The sequence below is a fragment of the Aquila chrysaetos genome, chromosome 1 (genome assembly GCF_900496995.4).
Source record: "Aquila chrysaetos chrysaetos chromosome 1, bAquChr1.4, whole genome shotgun sequence".
Classification (NCBI taxonomy): Eukaryota; Metazoa; Chordata; class Aves; order Accipitriformes; family Accipitridae; genus Aquila; species Aquila chrysaetos.
Window position 1 is genome coordinate 21,974,800 of NC_044004.1, and position 18,419 is coordinate 21,993,218.

Genomic DNA, 18,419 nt, shown 5'->3' on the forward strand with positions numbered 1-18,419 from the left:
TCAAGATTTCAACTGTAGGAACAGAATTTGCATCATCAAAACAAGTCACAAATGAGTGAATCTCCCTATTTTTGTCGTCTACTAGCAAGCAAAATCCAGTCCAAGCCAACTAGAAATGGAACATCCTTACAGACGTCTTACATAACCAAATGTAAGTGAGGTTGTAAGAGACACAACCAACAACTGCTATATGGGCTCAGAAGTGAAAAACTCCATTCTCAGTAATGAATGGGTTCTACAGATATGTTACTGAGCCAGGTGTAACACTGTGAAAATACAAGTTAAGAAAATCAATGGCTATGCATGACTAACCCTGTTCAAAACACTAGCCAGTAATGCACGACCAATTTTGTGCAAGAACAAATACTAGAACAATAAGTGCAAGAACACTAGAATAGATAGTGAAATATCATTGTAACCTCACCACCAGGAGAAATAACCCATTCAGCCAGGGAAACAGTACCAGCTTCTGTAAGTTGAAGGAAGATAATAGCAAGTAGGTAAGTAGCCTTGAATGAGTCTGAGGCTTCTGGCAAAAAGATAATACTGGCACAAAAAATCTGGTCTGAAAATTGCTGAAACAAACTCCTCAGAGTCCTGATTTGAAAAAGCCAGGGATCTTTCCCCCTCTCTATGCAGAATTCATCTGCCATCTGCAGTTTATTTTAAGGTACACTGAAACTACTTATTCCATACATGTTCTTATCATGAGGATCAGGTGCTGCTTCTCTCATGCCTATGTCAAAGTACAGATTAGCATGGTTATTTCCCTTTCTAACATCTCTGAAAGTATATTGACATGCTTCAGAATTTCTTAGCACAGAACAGTTTAATGTTTGGAAGACAAGTAAAGCAAGCAGCATTTGTCATCATCTTGGTCTAAAAAAACTGTCTTCAAATACTGGTATACTAGATGAAGAGCCAATAAAGTTTATTTAATTTAAGTTTCTCAAGATAGCAATGCAGATGAAGGTTGACTGATACGCAGATTGCAAAATCTGTTGGCAGTGACATAGGTGAAATGGAAAATCATAATGAGGGAAGAATAATAATAGTGGTAAATGCTAAAATTATGATTCAAAGAAGCTGAAATCTTTAACAAGAATCAAACCATAAGCTATGGTAGGATTTTTATTTATTTATTTATTTTATTATTTTTATTTTTCCTCCTTCTTTCAGAAAGCAGGTCTAAGGAATTTGTTTGCTGACCTCGCATTCTAGTAAGAATGCAATAAATAACTTTCAGTTACATAACACTGTATTAACAAACTAAACAAAATTCTACTTTTACCTGTTTTGTAGTTGCTGACCTACTAAGTCATTTGTACCTAAAATTTTAATGCATCTGCTGTATTTATCTTATGATCAGTAATGTGTCTTGTAACTGTCTTGACTCAGGAAGGCAGAGAAAATGCTTTGCAAACAACCTCTTAACTAAGCCTCTGATAAGATTCATTTATTAACAGTAGAAACTTCTGCCACAGTTGTCATTATTAATTATCAGATCTTGTTAGATAGTCTGAGCTATCATTTGGGACTCACCTTTGCTGATCTTACTTGTCTTGAATGATACTTAATTCATTGATCATTCCCTGCATTGTTTAAACAGGTCCTATTTGAATCCCTTTATTACTGGAGTTTCATCTCAGCCTCTTTTTTATTCTCTCTCAGTGCATCCTCTCATTAGTAGTCATTATGACAGATTTTGGTCTCAGATAACATTTTCATGCAGACAACACATCCTTTTACAGGTTTTTTGAATATTCCATGACTTCCTTATTCCACTTTGACTTTCTGAGAGCGACTGTTTGATGTGTAAAAATAATGAATGCTAATATTTTGATCTGCAATGTTTCCCAAAGAGATCTCACAGATGTTGACACTGATGTGACTTACGTTTGACACCAAATTAACTATATAAAAATGTCATAACTAATGCTGAGCTGATGACATGTGGCTTTCCCCAAAGGAAATCACCTTTCTTCAGTATTGCTCCAGGAAAGAGCTGATACTTGATGCTGACTGACTAGCAGAATGTTTTCTCTTTCTTAAAACCAGGATATTTCACCAACCTTCTAGAAAACACAAAATCATAAGAAGTAAACAAAATGCTTATCTAAAATGCTTTTCAGCATTTGCACTTTCTAGGGAAAACTTCAACAAGGTATCAATATTGACAATATTTGAATTTTTTATAAACTTGTATTATGAATAGAAAACAATACTGTTATTCCATTTGGAATGGACTAGAAATGTTGAGCTGAGTCAAAAATACCTCTTTAGGGACTGAAGCTGAAGAAAAAAATATTACTTATATTCATAAAGTACAGATTGAAAACAAAGGCATGTAAAACAAGAGATTTTGAAAATCATAAGGGACTATGGCCAGATGACTCTTTTATTCTTATTATCATAATACGTAGACACAGACCCACTGACCTAGGTACTGCAGATATACATCCAAAAAAATCTGTCTCAGAGGGTTTTGATCCAGATACTATTGTTTTAGAACACCTTTTGGTCTACTTGCTCCATTTGTCATTTCCAGGCTTTCACAGACTGATTGAATAAAGGTCCATACCAACAGGCTTGATATAGCAGCATGTTTCTGCTTTTAGTATTAAGCAGGTGAAGGATACGAATGCATCCTGCTCAGTGCCTGGTGTTCTCTAATTATCAACAATGGCTACTTCTTCTTTATCTCCAGTCACTGAAGAGGTGTTCCTTAAAAAAAGAAATACTGAAGTGGTTCTGTCATGAAGCTCTCACATTTTGACTGAAAAAAATTAGACATTGCAGTGACATCTTCAGATGGATAGAGAGAGGATTCAAAGACTTCAGAGTGATGTATATAGGAGCAATCCTATCAATTTTATCAAAAAATATCAAAATCCCTCTTCCATCTACCTTTTTCACCCCCAAACATGCATGTATCAGCCTCTGTTTGATGGTCTCACTGCTTTATAGCCCTCAGAGTTCTCAAAAGTAGAGAATGAGACTGTGGAAAGAGAAGAAGAATAGAGAGGTTTATGTCTTCAAACATTAATCATTGTGTGAAGTTTTCTAACTATTCAATATATATTTCTTTTTTTTTTTCAAAATCCACTTCAAATGTAATGTTTACATTTCAGTAGATTTGTCTGGACACTTGTGCCATTATTTGTATGTGGTCATTATGAACCATGATGAATCATTTCTTAGATAATCTGTGTAGAACTATTTCATCATTTCTTGTGAGCTGGTTGAGTAAACAGAAATGTTACCATTTTTCAATGGAAATATATAACAATATTACCTACTTGTTTTCTACACAAGGACACTTGTACACTGAGAAGTTTTTTGTGTGTTTATTCAAATATCTGCTTGAACCAAGATTCATATCAGGAATTTTTGCAGTCACCTGGAGGTTACTGTTGGCAATGCCATTATTTATTCCATTCTCCTTTTCTTACTTATAAAAGTTTCATTTTTAAAAAAAGAAACAGCAACTTGCAGAAAATTAATATGTAGAAGAGTTTGCAAATACTTCATAGATTTAAATAATTTTTTAGGAAACAGTTACTAAAACATTTTTTTAGCATGTACAAATTTGGGCTATTTGAAGTTTGTTACTATTGATTTATGGACAGGGAAAATATAACTTATTTGCAGAATAACTTCTTTCTTATGAACAGTTCAAATTACTATTTACAACTAAAAATATATATAGTTCCAAAGTTCTTTGAATTTATCAACTAAAGAAGCATTTAGATTTAAGAACAGAAAAGGTCATTATTACCTGTATATTAAAACTCACTCTATTATCTGACAGCACCTTGACCAATGTCAGCAGCGTAGACAGATTGCCAACACCCTGTCCCCGACAGACATCGGCAGCATAGGCAGGATGCCTCCCACATTATTCATGTAAGATATGACCCTCTCAAATCACACTACCATTGGTGGAGTCAAGGGGCAGCACAACTCTTGCCCACATTCAGGAGGCATTTGCACAATTGGCTGTTGTGGCCAGATGACCCAAACACCAAGTGTCCCTGGCAGTCCACTGGAGCTACGGTGTCAGTCATGATCTGCTACTGGGGACTGAGTGAGTTGCCATATGGATGCATTGCTGCTCATCTTTCTTACTGCCTCAATACAGCTTTGCTTTATAACTTGTTGTCAGACTCATTACTGTTTGGACCACACCATCCTCAGGTTTCATCATACTTTTCTGGTGCTATTTGTCTCTCATCTATCATTATGAATATTTTTCATTCAATTGCTTTTATTTTTCTATACTTAGAAAAACTGTGGTTTGCATGTCTTTCCCTTTTTTGACTAAAATGAATTACTGCTCTTTATAGTTTAGACTTTGAGTTAAGATTTTATTAAGTGATTTTGAAATTGCAAACATAAAAAATGTAGAATCAATAAAAAGAACAAACTTATGCTAAGATGTAAAACTGAAACCGTGTCTCTTGTGAATCACAACTAGAGAAAGAAAACAATCAACTAGATAAAACAACAACTAAATCATTCAACATAGGAAAAGGAATTCAATAAATAAGTCAAGCCAGGTAAAATTGAAATAGAGAACCAGACATAAAAGAATGAAAGAGATTTTTCAGGACATTACAAGAACAGCAAACAACTTTTTAATAAAGTAAGTAGGATAGACAACAAATGAAAGGATTCATCCCTTCTCCTTGACTCCCAGATGGACTGTAATTTCAAAAGAAAGTAAAAAAGAGAAAAAAAAAAAAAAAAGAAAACTTCACTGTATTACAGCCTAATCCAAAGTTAGTCTGAATCATCAAATGACTGGATCAAAATGTACAGACCAAATTCTGCTTTTAGTAAAGGCAATGTTTAGGTGCCAAAGTAATTTAGTAAAACCAGTTATACCCAGTTCTTGTATTAGAAGAACAAATTCACTCTTATTCACCATATTTATTCCAAACTTTTATTTTATAGAATATTATCATAAAGCTTCCTCCCCCAAGTTCTTGTATAGATAGATGTTCTTCTTACGGAAAGATGTTCCATGTCTTTCATCAAAAGGACTGACCTAGTGCTCATAGGAGCCTCATCTTTTGTAAGTTTTACAGGCAAGTAAGCCACCATTGTTTTTTTTATCTTATATAAAGAATGACATGCCCTGTTTTGCTAAATTACAGCTTGTCAGCATGCTTTGTAATAGCCAAGAATATTTGATGTGACAGATGAAATATCCAGGCCTAGCTTTCCTTAACAGAATCAAGTCACTTTTTAAAATTAGTATATATGCATAAAAATAATTAGTATTCTTTTGAAAATGAGCAGAGACATTGGTTGAATGTATTCTTGATACAAAATACAATGACAGAACAGTGACTTGAATTCATGAGGGGTTTTTTACAGCAATTGTACAGTATCCTCTGATCTTAAAATTTTTGTACTTGAGTTTTATTATCTAGTAATTTGTGTTATTTCTATGGAATAAAATAGGTTACATTGTAAAAGTAGAGTTACTATGAAATCCCAATGTTTTCCCAGTGTTTCCAAAGAACACTTAAATAATCTACATTGTGCCTTGAAGCAAAAAGATATTGATTTCAACCGGATGGAAAATTATCCAAACTCCAGAAAGGCTAATTCTCAGTGTTTTTTTAATTTCTGTTTGTATCAGAAATCTGATTTTTTTTTTATTACCTTCATGTAAATATGATAGAAAGATCAGTAAATAAAGTAAAATATGGCAGTTTTGAAGTTGGATGTCTCGATTTTGACCAGGAATTTTGACTGGCATGCCTCATCAACATTCTGTACTCTGTTCTGATGAAGAAGGTTGTAACAGAAGGAAGGTAGTATTTTAAAAACAATGCTCTGGTTTTGATTAAAACATCAAAATCTTTTTGGAACTTAGGGAGGATAAAATCATCGTTAGGGTAGCAGGAAATAAGGAGATAGCTGCCTGTACGCTGTAGAGCTAGGAAGATGGAAGGCAGATTCAGATTTTTTTTTTTTTTTGCTTTCAGAGTAACAAGCTTTTGATATTAGGCTTTTGGCAGACACTGCAGATCATTTAACATTTCCTGATGCCAAGAAGACATTTTTAAGTTCTTTCTCCGAATAAAATATGACGCTTCTTTTACAGCACTGTTTCATTATATTAATATTTTTGGAACAAGCCTTGAATTAATTGATTTTGAGCTTTAAATCATGTGGTTTGCTACTAGATACTCAGTTTCATCATCAATAGGTGTATTGATTTAAGATCAATCTCTGATATTTGATCCTACTATACTTTCAGAGTGTATTCAGCCTTGTTGAATTTTTCTCATTTGCATTTGCAAAACAATACTTCTGGATGCTAGTCATTAAAAAAAAAAAACAAACAACCTTTTTTATGTGGAGAAAGATATTTCTGTTCACAGAAGTTTAGCAATTTTAAAATATGCCTTCTTTTTTTGCATTTTGAAACAGAAGCAGATTCGTAGGTTCTTTTGAAAGTTAGGTGCAGTTTGAACAGTGAGAAGTCTCTATACTCACTTGCCATGGACTTCTTAGCCCTGTAGCTGTCAGGTCTGATCCTGTGTAAATGGGGTACAAAAGCATAAGGTTACCTATTAGTAAAAATCCAAAGTGTCAAAGAGCCTTAAATCTCAAAGCTATCATTCCTAGAGCAGACTTCTTTCTGACTCTCACAGCAGACCAGATGATGAGTGGATGGATGAGAAAGCAGAAAACAATGAAGACCTGTGGGTGAAATCTGTTAATGAAGGATTAAAAAAATCTGCCTAGGTTCTTCCAAAACATTGTCAACATTGCCGAGTGTTTTATCCCATTAATCAGTTGGTAATGATTGATGAAAATATTGATTATTCCATACTTATTACTGCTCTGCACATACAGATCCACATGAGAAACATCACACTGAAATCTCAATTAATTTACCCATATAAGAAGCAAAATTATTATTCTTTTTACTTAGTTATTCACAGAACAAGAAGCCATTGACATTTTTTTACAAGTGACATGTTTTCTTCAAAAATTTTCTCTGATGACGTGTACTAGGAAATGGTTATCTTTTTCTTTCATTCAACCCAATGTAAGTATGCAGTAAACTAAACAATGTCAAGACTTACACTAGATTTATGATAATGAAGCAATGATAATTATGTGGTCTTGTATTTTAAATTACCTATTCTGAAATAGAAACTGCTTATTTCAAAATTCAAACCATATTTCATAGCTGCAATTAGTTTAGTGGAATGTTCATGCTACTGAGAAGTCAATTCTAAATGAATTCATTGAAAAAAAAAAAAAAACCAACAAAAGAATAGCTGTCTATCAGACCTACTTGAATTCTAAATCTATCTGTGATTTCTGGCCCAAGAATGGATGAAAATAGTTCTTTGATCTATAAGTAATGGTGGAAACATTCATGAGTTTTGAGTGAGCAGATAAGAACATGACAATTCGACTTCATGGTTAATGAGAATCTCATACAGTAAAGATACTACTGAGACTAGAGTAGGAGTTTGAATAACATCACAATCTTGTATGAGTTCATAAATTTCTTCTTGTCTTCTGTGCTGCACGTAATCAGAAAAAAAAATTTATGTTACACAAAATATTCAGGAGGTAATTTCTGAAGGGAATGAAGGGAAACAGTGCAGAAAAAAACAATACAACCATGGTTATGAATCCATGATCTCTTTCAAAAATTTACAGATGAAAAAGAGGAGAGAGGTTGGTGCTTTCATAAGAAAGGTAGTACTTCATCCTGCATAGTCTAAGGATAGAGAGTTTTATTATGTACACAAGCTTCCAGGGGCTTCTCTAAGCGTAATTTTTGTTCTCAGTCTTGGTGTGGGGGGAAAAAAAAGCATAACTTTTTCTTTGAAGTTATAACTGTAATCCTAGAACATCTGACTTTTGAAATGTCAGCTTAAGACTTTAACCTGCTGACTTTGGAACTCAAAGCAAGTAGGTACCAAACTGTCACTAAGAGTGTAAATATTGGAAAGAAGACACTAGAAATCCAGGATAAGAACTCATGCCAACCACACGCTTTCTTGAATTATACATTAATACAGCTTATACTGTAAGAGTATCATCTTGTGAGTAGCAAGGTTGAGAGAACTACATAGCAAAGCACATCACTTCTGGCACCTAAGTTGCAAATGAGATGACAGTCATAAATTGATTTCAGGAAAAAGGACTGAAGTTGCTATCTGTTCACTCATTAAAAATCACTCCACTTTATTAATCAGGATTACCTGATATTCTGAGACCTACAGGAGGTAACACCCTTTTAGAAAAGTGCATCAGGAATTTGGGCAAATCTAAGAGGCCTAGTGAAGGTAATCATGTGTAATTAGAATGTGAAGTTAAAATGACTTCTCTGCTTAATCTTCCTCAAATTATGAAATATTCTTATTTTCTTTGAGGTTACTAAAGCATTGCACAAATTCAATAGTTCTTTCAATTACTCAGAGTGAGAGTACTAATTAGCAATTTCTAGGAGAAATATGCCCAGGATCAATTTTACTGCATTATTACATTTCAAAACAAAAGCTTCCACATTTTAACATGATTCTGAAGAGACAAGAATAGTTATTATCTTCAGTCTTCTCTTTTCAGGGGTTGCTTCTGTAATGGAATTTCTCTGCATGCTTTTTCTCTTCTGCACACACACTGCACACACAAATATTACATCAAAAAAGGTAAAGTTTTCGAACAGAAATAGTTTATTGTGCGCTATTGTTTATGACGATTATGACAGACAAAAATGCTGTAGATAGTTTGCAAATACAGATGATAACAAGCTGTAAATATTTAGCGGGATGATTTTCAATACTTCAACAGGAAAGTAAATGTTACCACTGTGTTCAAAGATCCGGTAAGATGCATGAACAAAACTGAATGATTATATACACAATAACTGTTAAGCAGAACCAGCAAAATTAACTAAGATATTTTACCACATTTCGCTGATTATAAATAAAATATCCTATGCTATAATTTCCAACAGTGTAAGAGTAATCATATTTTAATATATGAATTTTCTTGAATTAATTGACTATTGTTAACTAATGAGATAGGATTTTAAAAGTAATATTAATCAATATAACTCAGTTAACCTCTGAATTAATAGCTTCCCATAAGATGCATACAAATAAAAATAACTAATACATATTAAGGGACAGCAGGAAGACAGAATGATTGTGATCTACTTTATTTTCATTTCATTTAGGATTTTTAAGTGTGAACTCAGACAGACAGAAAAGAATGGAAGTCATCACTGCTGAAATAACAAATCTAATGTAGTATGGCACTGATTATAAACTATTACTTTTATTTTCCTCTAGCAAATGACATAAGGAGGGGATATGAGCATTACTAGAGATATGATTACCTTTTAGACAACTTAAGCTGCATTGTGTCTTTAGTATCAGGTGTATCTTTGGAAAGGTGTCAAGATATAAAAATAACTCCAGTGCAGACCCAGTTTTATTCTGGAAAACTTACAAGTGTATGTCAATGCCTCCATAAAAGAGGATTTTGGCATCCAAATCTCAGAATAATAATCTTTCACCAAAATTTTGCATATTTTTAATACTGACTGCACATCAAGCATCTATGACAACTTAGAAGGGAATAAATAGTAAAATGTAATGCTCTTTCTATCTCACCACTGTCCTGAGAGAGTGGAAAGGAGTGAGAACAACAAAATAGAATTTATCAGAAGATTAAGTAAAATTTATCAGAAGATGTTATTAGATAAAAGAGACTGAAATTCACTTGTAACACCACTGTCTTAAATTGTCTTAAAACCACAATAAAAATAATCCATATTTCCCACAACTGCTTTGGTAATTGGCATTTTTCCATTAACTTTCTCCAAATAATTCATGTTTACATCTAAATTTTTGTTTGTTTGTTTGGTTGGTTGGTTTTTGTATTGCAACATACCTTGTTGCTGTTTGAGGTTTAATATCAGCTATTTCTTGGTCTAATATAAGCAGCACATACTGTAAGCACGGGATTTTTCTAAGGCCATTTTCATCTGATTTGCTTTGCAGAAACTAGGTTCTAGACCATAGCTTCTGAAGAAAAAAAGAGATTTGACTTACTGAGGCCATTGTTGATTTTAAAAGGCATTCCTGCATCAACCCATTGTCCTAATAATGTCTCTAATATTATTGTCACTGTAGAACAGTTATGTTTATTACATTTGTTATATTTAACCTTAGAAATTACTAAAGAAATTCTTTTTGCACCTACAATGTATCACTGGATTACCTTAATGCTACAAAGATGCGATAGATGTTAACAGGCAGTTATGGTACTCCTAGCATCTGTCACAGTGATCCTTAAATTCACTGAAACATTCCAAAGTAATATAATGCATGTTTATTTCAGCAAAATTAATACCACACCACTCTGATCAAGAAATAAAAATTAATTCAGCTTCACTTTGTGGTTTTTTTATCCATTTGTCAACTTTTTTGACATGAACTTTTCCTTTCTCTCCCATGTTGCTGTGTTGGTGCAACTTTTCCATTAAATTAGGGAAATTACGCTATTGCAGCTGTTATCATTATGAGTTGAATATTTTCTATCCAAGACTAAGAAAAACCTCAAGATTTTTGTCAAATCTTAAGATTTTCCAGGTTTACATTTTAATGGTTAAATTTCAAGAATATTCTGATGAAACTAGCCAACAATATAAATGAATCTTTGGTAGTAGGTTAAATTACTTCAGAAAAAATGTGATATATCTGCAAGCCTGACTTTCACAACTCCTCACTTCCTCTGGAAATTGCATAGTTTCCCAGGCCATAGTGCACCCTACAAACTCATTTTGAGTTTGGCAATAGGATACATGCAGTATTTAGAGACATAATTATCAAGAGACTAGAGGAATGGCATGGTGGGAAACCCTGAAAGAATATGAGCTGTAGTGCCAAAATGTATGAAAGCCACGTGTACAAAATGGGGGGATCTAAATGAGCTATTATGACTTAGAAGGGAAATCTTGGACTTACTGTAGCAACTATCTGCAAACATCATTTCAACAGTCACTACTATTTGATGTAGTACATGTAACGGTCATAAGCCTGGCTGTGCAGCAGCAAGCAATAAAGGGTTGTGTGTCCAAAAACTCATCTGTTTTTTTATATTTGCAACAATTTGCCTAATAAAACACATCTCTCTACAGAACTTGCCTCACATCCCTAATTCATCACTTCTAAAAAAAGCTATTACACTATTGAAAGTTTGGAATGATTATGAAAGAAATGTAGATCAAAAAAGAGAACATCAGTGTATCACTGTAAGTTCCATATATAATCACACCATTAATATTAGCTGCATTATGTCTTGGAAAAGATAGAGTAAATTTTTGTTTTTAAAAAAGGGTTCTGGAGAAAGAAAGGACGTATGATGAGAGATATGGTATGGTTTCCATGCAAAGGAGGCTAAAATAGTAGAACTCTTAACAAAGTAGTAGGTGAAGGCTATTGCAGCGGTGCATAAAAACATGAGTAATATAGCATAAGTGAATAGATTCTGAATATTTGTAATTTCCTGCAGTATTTGAATTAAAGTGTATTCAGTGAAATGTTAAACAGCAGCTTCAAACATGCAAAAGCAAGTACTTCTTCACATGCTCATGAATTGTGGAACTCTGTCACAGGATGCTATACAGACCAGAAGTATAAATGAGTTCCAGATTAGTTTGCTCAAATTCACTAGTAACTATTATAATCTGCAGCATTAAACAGTTTTATTGGGTATTATCTCCATTTCAGCACACTGTTGAAACACTTGAGATCAACCTCGTATCCTTTCTCAAGAAATTGGTACTCTCTATAATAACTGAGACTGCATCTGAGCAGGAGGGACTTCTGTTTTAACCAGATAATGTCAAGTTCTTCCTAATAGCAAAATCAGAAACCAAGGTAATGTTTTTTCATGTACGTAGGTAAAGCTATTGCATAGCTGTAAAAGATTGGTTATTACTTACTTTTGCCAAATAATGAAGACATTTTTTCTCTCAGGAAAAAAAAATAACTTTGTTCAGAAGTGTTGCCACCAGCCACAGCCAGTATAGGAAATAACCATTAAGGGACTGGACTCATCTAGGGCAAGTTATAAAAGCCAGGAAGGAGTCCAAGGGTGGCCCCAGGGCAGGCAGGGCAGTGCCCTCCCTGACGGGGTGCTGTCCTGCCGGTGAGCAGAGCAGAACAGGGTGGCCGCAGCACTCCATCCCACCAGCAGCGCAGCCATCACCAGACAAATGTGAGGTGACGAGTGAGGTCAAAGATCAGCCTGGGGAGAGCAGCCAGCAAGTCAGGATGGGCAGGAGCAGGGCTGAGCTCTGGGACACCTATGGCAGGGCTGAGGCAGGGATCTGGTGCTCAGACCTGAGCTTAACTGGGAACAGGTGTGTATGGGGGTGTGTGCATCTTTGACAGGGGTCAGGGAAGGCTGGTTGGGGCATTAAGGCCCATGCGTGCATTCATGGTCCTGAGAGCAAGAATTCTCAAGAGTTTCTTCCAAGTGAAAATAAAATTATTTCCCAGTTCCTCCTCGTTACCCCATGTGGATAAAGGGTCATCGATTTATTATCATTGGCCATTTATGCATCTAATTTTGCAGTCAGCAAGTCACAAGTTTCAAGTTTCACAGTGCTTGTGACTTCTGATAACATTTCTCTGGAAGAATTTTTTTCACTTAAATATACATTTTAGTTTTGGAAGGTAAGTACATTTAACAATTCTTCCTCTATTCTACCAGCTTTCCCTATCCTCTTAGTTCACTAACTTCCTTTCATAAAGAAGAACTACTTGCCTGTAAAATACCAATGAAGAAAAACACAGTAGATTCAGCCATCATATGGGCAATACTGGTAAAAGCTCTGGCATACGTTGTGAGCTTCTATGCATTTATGGCAGCCAGATACAGGAAGTTTTTAATTTGCATTCAGCCTTCATTCTGTTGTCATGACAAGTTCCCAACACCTGTCATGAACAACATTAGAAAAATCAGTTAATTCTGTTAAGATGTGCTGAAATTTTACTTTAAGGGCACCACATGTCCCTTGCTTATTTAATTCTTCTACTTCTGCTCAGGTCGTCTTAACCCCTATGTGCAGAAATAACTGTTTCTTATGGTAAGACTGATCTATTTTTCCACTTTGCTACTTCTAAAGCTGCTAATAAGTCACTTAAAGATTCTCCCAGAACAGAAATACAAATTCCAGTACAAAAAAACCCCACTGCTCGGATTTTTTTCTGTTTTTTTGCTTATATTTCATCATTACTTAGGAAATTCTCTTTGTTGCTGTAGTAACAGCTTGTCAGTTCAACACTGCGAAGACAACTATGCCCATGAGAAATCTCCAAGACTGTGTCACTGTCTGCTGCTGGGCAAACACCTCATAAGGCGTCCTGAGCCCATCCCTTGGTGAGGTTTGGCTGCCAGGCTTGGGGGCCACCTCAGTGTCAGCATGGCCAAGGGCATCCCTGTCCTGCTGCCGGCCATTGGGAGAGGCTCCTGGGCAACCTGCAAGGCTGTAATGGCAATCACAGCCAGGGCCAACCGCCTGCCCATGGGGGCTGGGCCGCTTTTGGCGGATATGATGGCGCTTATCCCCTGCCAGAGAAGGTATTATTTGGGCTACAGGCTCAGCCTCACAGCAAGCTGGACCTGGAGGGCTTGGAGCTGCAGCAGCCTCACCTCTGTTGGCAGCTGCCGGATTTAACAAATCCCCTAAAACAATTGTCCCTAAAAGAGACCTCTCAGGCAATGATGAAAAGTGCTCTAAAAACATGTTGAAGAGATCATACACTATATTTTAACTAGTTTATGTATACTATATTATGTACACACAGAAACTAGAACCCTCTTAGTTTTCTCTTTGATTGATTGTTGTTGGAGTTTGGGGTTTGCAGTTCTCCCACTTTAACATTCTCACGTTCACCCTCCAGTGCCCTTCCTACGGTAGTGAACCAAAGCGTAGCTTGTGATAGCCAAACTTGAATGAAAAATATTAATCATACAACAAAGACTCTGCAAGGAGTACTGACAATTTTGTATTCAGTTGTATGTACATGTAGAGAACAAATTTTACTCCTATGTACCATGTGCTATCATAATAGCCTCTCCCCTCACACCTTAGAGACTGTGTCACTTTAATGGTTTTGTTCAAGTGCAGTTTGGCTGTTTCCTTCCAATCACAGGCTCCCCATTTCTGCTGTCTGATGCTGTTTTTTCTGATGCCAGTGAGAACCTCTCTTCCATTTCAAATTGATTTTTTTTCTCTCACTTCTTTTATACTATTTTCTTTTCTTAGGAAAGAAATACAGCTTCCTTTAAGCCTGGCCTTTGGATTAAAACTACACTTTGGGAAAAATATTTTCAGGTACCATATTGGACTAGCTGCTGTTTGTAAATACATTTTATTTCATGTAGATTTGTACTATCTTAAATGTGTTCAGGCATTTATACTGTATTCCTCATGCTGTCAGATATTTTAGATAATTTGATGTCTAAATTATACCAGTTGTACTCTGAACAACATGTTAAAAGATCACATTCAGTCAGCTGGTCATGCCCCTAGCTGTTACTTTCATTCTGTTGAGAAAAAAATTTGTAGTTATATGACTTATGCAAAAAAAACCCCCAACATTATGATAAAATACAGTTGAATTTGATACTTTCCTGTTATTTCAGACAATTATTAGTAGGAGAATAAGGTAAAAAGAGCTTTCAGAATTAATAATACTTAAAATACTGTATAATTATTCTATGTAGATTTATTTAAATTTCATTCAGATTTGTTCAAATTTATGTTTATTTTTCAAGGGTTTTTTTTCTCCTTAGAAATTAAAAAAAATAAAATAATAACATGCAGCCATTCCATCCATGAGAAAATTATTTCCAACTGTTGTAGAAAACATTGGTTTTTATGTAATTGATCAGTGTACATTTAAAATGACTATAGTAGGAGTTATTTTCCAAAAAAGATTATAGACCCCAAAATGAATATGATGTAGTACAAGGAACCACACCCTACCTGAGGTCAAGACATAATTGGAAGGATATTTTCTCATTCATTTCTCTTTCTGGGATCTTTAGTTCCACCCCATACTCTACCTGTAAGCATTGATTTGTAATTACTGTCTTCTTTTCTCTTGGTTCCCCTTTTCTCATTTTGGCTGATACTGTCATTCTGCTGATTGACAAAAATTCCTTTAATTCAAAGCTACAGTGGAGGTGGAAGAGGAAAAGAAGAGTACAAGGTAAGGATGAAGAAGGAAGGAAGTGTGGTAGAGGAAGAGACAGATCATTAAACTTTGGAAATATAACTATAAAAGACAAAAAACATTGCAGAGATGAAAATAATGAAAAGTGTACATTATCTCAGGTTAGAATTCTAAAAATACTATACTGACAGTTGATGTATTAGAAAGTAGAAAAGTCCATGGTACATTGTTACTTTCTGCTTGTTATTTTACTGTGCTTTCCTTCCAACTATATTGCCTTTATCTTTTCTGCCTGAGACCAGTTTTCCTGTCAATACTAATGATCTTCCTGAATTGCTTCTTTCAGGATAGAGTTTAATCAGATGCATCCAAAATTTTTGGTTGCAGTCCTATCCATTTACAAAGAATGTAAGAATGCTTTTCCTGAACATAGAAGGGGCAAACAATGAGAGGCAGTTTTCCCATTCAAAAGCTGAAGCATGCTTTCAACCAGTGCTCTGCTCCCAAAAAAAAGGCCTTTGGCTTTCTGCCGAAGCTACATCATTGGTACTTTATGTCTGCCTTTCTGCTCAGGTGCCTTTCTGATGCTCTTCACACAGCTGGGTTTGCTGGTAACAATATCAGCCTCTAAGATGGGAATACAATTCTATGAAAAAATCTTGGCCCATCCTTACCATGCCGATTCAATACTTTCTGCAGTTTATTCTATGGCAGAGATACACATCACATCAGAGAGTGTGATTTTTCACTATCACAGCGTTTCCAGTCAAAAAAGGGAAGCCCCATGGAGCCAATAGCTCAATAGCTAGTATTTCAGTAATCTAGATTAAATACTGCTGATTTGTCTGATTCAAAGGGGTTTTTTTGAAGGAAGCACAATTATCTACATTTCATGTCAGTGTCCTAACATTCAAGTATAAAGTAATCCTTGTAAATTTTCATTTTCCAATCTACTTAAATAATTATGCATTCAATAAGCCACAGAGGAAGAAAATGTTCTTACAACTCGGTGATATTCCTAACCTGGTGTAGAAAGTCCTGAGGACTTCATTTAATCAATCCCCAGAATCCGAGGAGATTTGAAATGAAAATAATGCATATTAATGAAAAAGTTTTGTTTTGAGTGATTGATATTTTTCAGAGGAAAAAAAAAATCAGAATATTTCATTGCAGCTTTGTGTTAGATTGTGTTCCCAGTTATCATAAACCATATGAAGATGCCTTTCCTTGGACTTCAAGTTGCAGAATTTTGTGTATTTAAATACATATATACAAAAATCTGACTTCAAAGGCAGTATTGCATACCTTGATTCAATATCTTTAAATGTCTTGAGAAACCCTTGCCTCTGATGAACATTATTCCTGTCATTTGTTTCAGCAGTTCTGATTTAAATAAGTCTGGTTTCGTGTGAGCAAGGATTGCAGGACATAGCCACCAAGGAACTGACATTGATGTGTAGCCTGCTTAAAGCTAATGACTGCTCTGTTATGTATGCATTTGGGTACAACAATTATGCATAGCTAATGTCATGTAGACAAAGTGAGTGAGTTCTATTATTTCTGTAATCTGCTTCTTTAACAAGTGTAAGTCAGAGCTGTGACATTCACTGAATGCAGTTAGTTTTAAGGCTTTAAAATAGTATCTGATGTTAGTAACGTGCCATGAAAGGTCTACAAGGAAAGCAGGATAATTCAGATGATTTTTAGATTTAATTGCACAGCAATTTGTAACAGGTTTGTTTTCTTCTGTTGTATTGTTATTCAATTTTTCCATACTTGTCAGATAAAGTTACTTGTTCCATTGCCATAGTATGTGTTTATGAGTTTACACTTGTAGAGATTTTAGCCTCCCTTTGTAACAACAACTACCTTTCAAAGTGTTCTGGTTTTTTTAGGATTAATATTTCATACATTCTCCAGTATCTGCCCTCTGAGTTTACACTTGTTATCACAAGTATGTTAACTTAAACTGTATTTAAACATGTGTGTTACAGTGGTAGACAGTTGTATAGCATGTTTTCCAAAACCATTCATATGCCATATTGATAAAAGCAGCTGTCATAGAACAACATTTATAAAGTAATTAATCATTTACTTCTAATTACTGTGGAATCAAATTAGCCACTAGTTTAATTGGTTTAGTTCAATTTTTCCAAAATGAACCAAAAGTACAGGAAAAAAAGAAACCCGAGGAACAATTCTGTTTTCTGATTTGGTTTGCTTGTGCTTGTTTTTGGTGTTTTGGTTCTGTACAGTTAAAATATAAAAGTTTCTTGTAATCAGCAGCAGAGTTTAATAATTCTGTTGTGTCACAACAACCTTGTAGCTGTGGCGTAATGCAGTTTTAATGAAATTATGTGTAACTCTTTACAAAGACTATAAAATACCACCATTTTGTCTCTCTATTAAAAAAACTCTCATGAGCTGAAGAATAAAGTCTGTTCCAAAAGTTACCAAAAGGTTCCAAAAGGTTCCAAAAGATTAGGTGTCTTCCTAGGACTAGGTAACTCCAAAGATGACTGTAAACTGCAAACTTTTTTTCTTTCCCAGAGTCTAGATTGCAAGGTTGGGTATCTCGTTTCAGAATGAATGTCTGAGCTTTAGTTGCAGTAGTTTCACAACAGCATTCACAGTCCTAAATCTTATAAATCAGATAATGCTTCAATTACTTTAATTAATATATTTATATTTACATATATATCTCAATAGCATCAAAAGTTACCATGAAGAATATTTCAGTAGTACAGAATTCTTAAAAAATGTTTGGCAAGCGTTTATTTGACAGTCCAAGATTTATGCATTTAAGCAGATTCAAAGGTTCACAGAAGTCAGAAATCCTCTGGTCAGTGGATGCCACTATATCATCTGTTCTGTCCTTTATACTGCAGATTTTTAAATTTAATCAGTTATCCCCCAACTGATTTCAATAATTTCTGTTTCAGTAAAGCACAGCTTTCAGAAAGAATGTCAATCTTCATTTGAAAGCCCTGGAAAACAGACGGCCAGCTTAAACACCTTGATTAATTCTTCCGTCCATTGCATGAAATTGTAAGGCCTGAACCCTTCACTACATGAGTATTACCCCAGAATACTCATACGCAGGAGATCCCTGATATCTCACTGTAAATAATCACATTTCTAATAGCAAACCATTAAATCCCACAGGGAGTTGTAAAA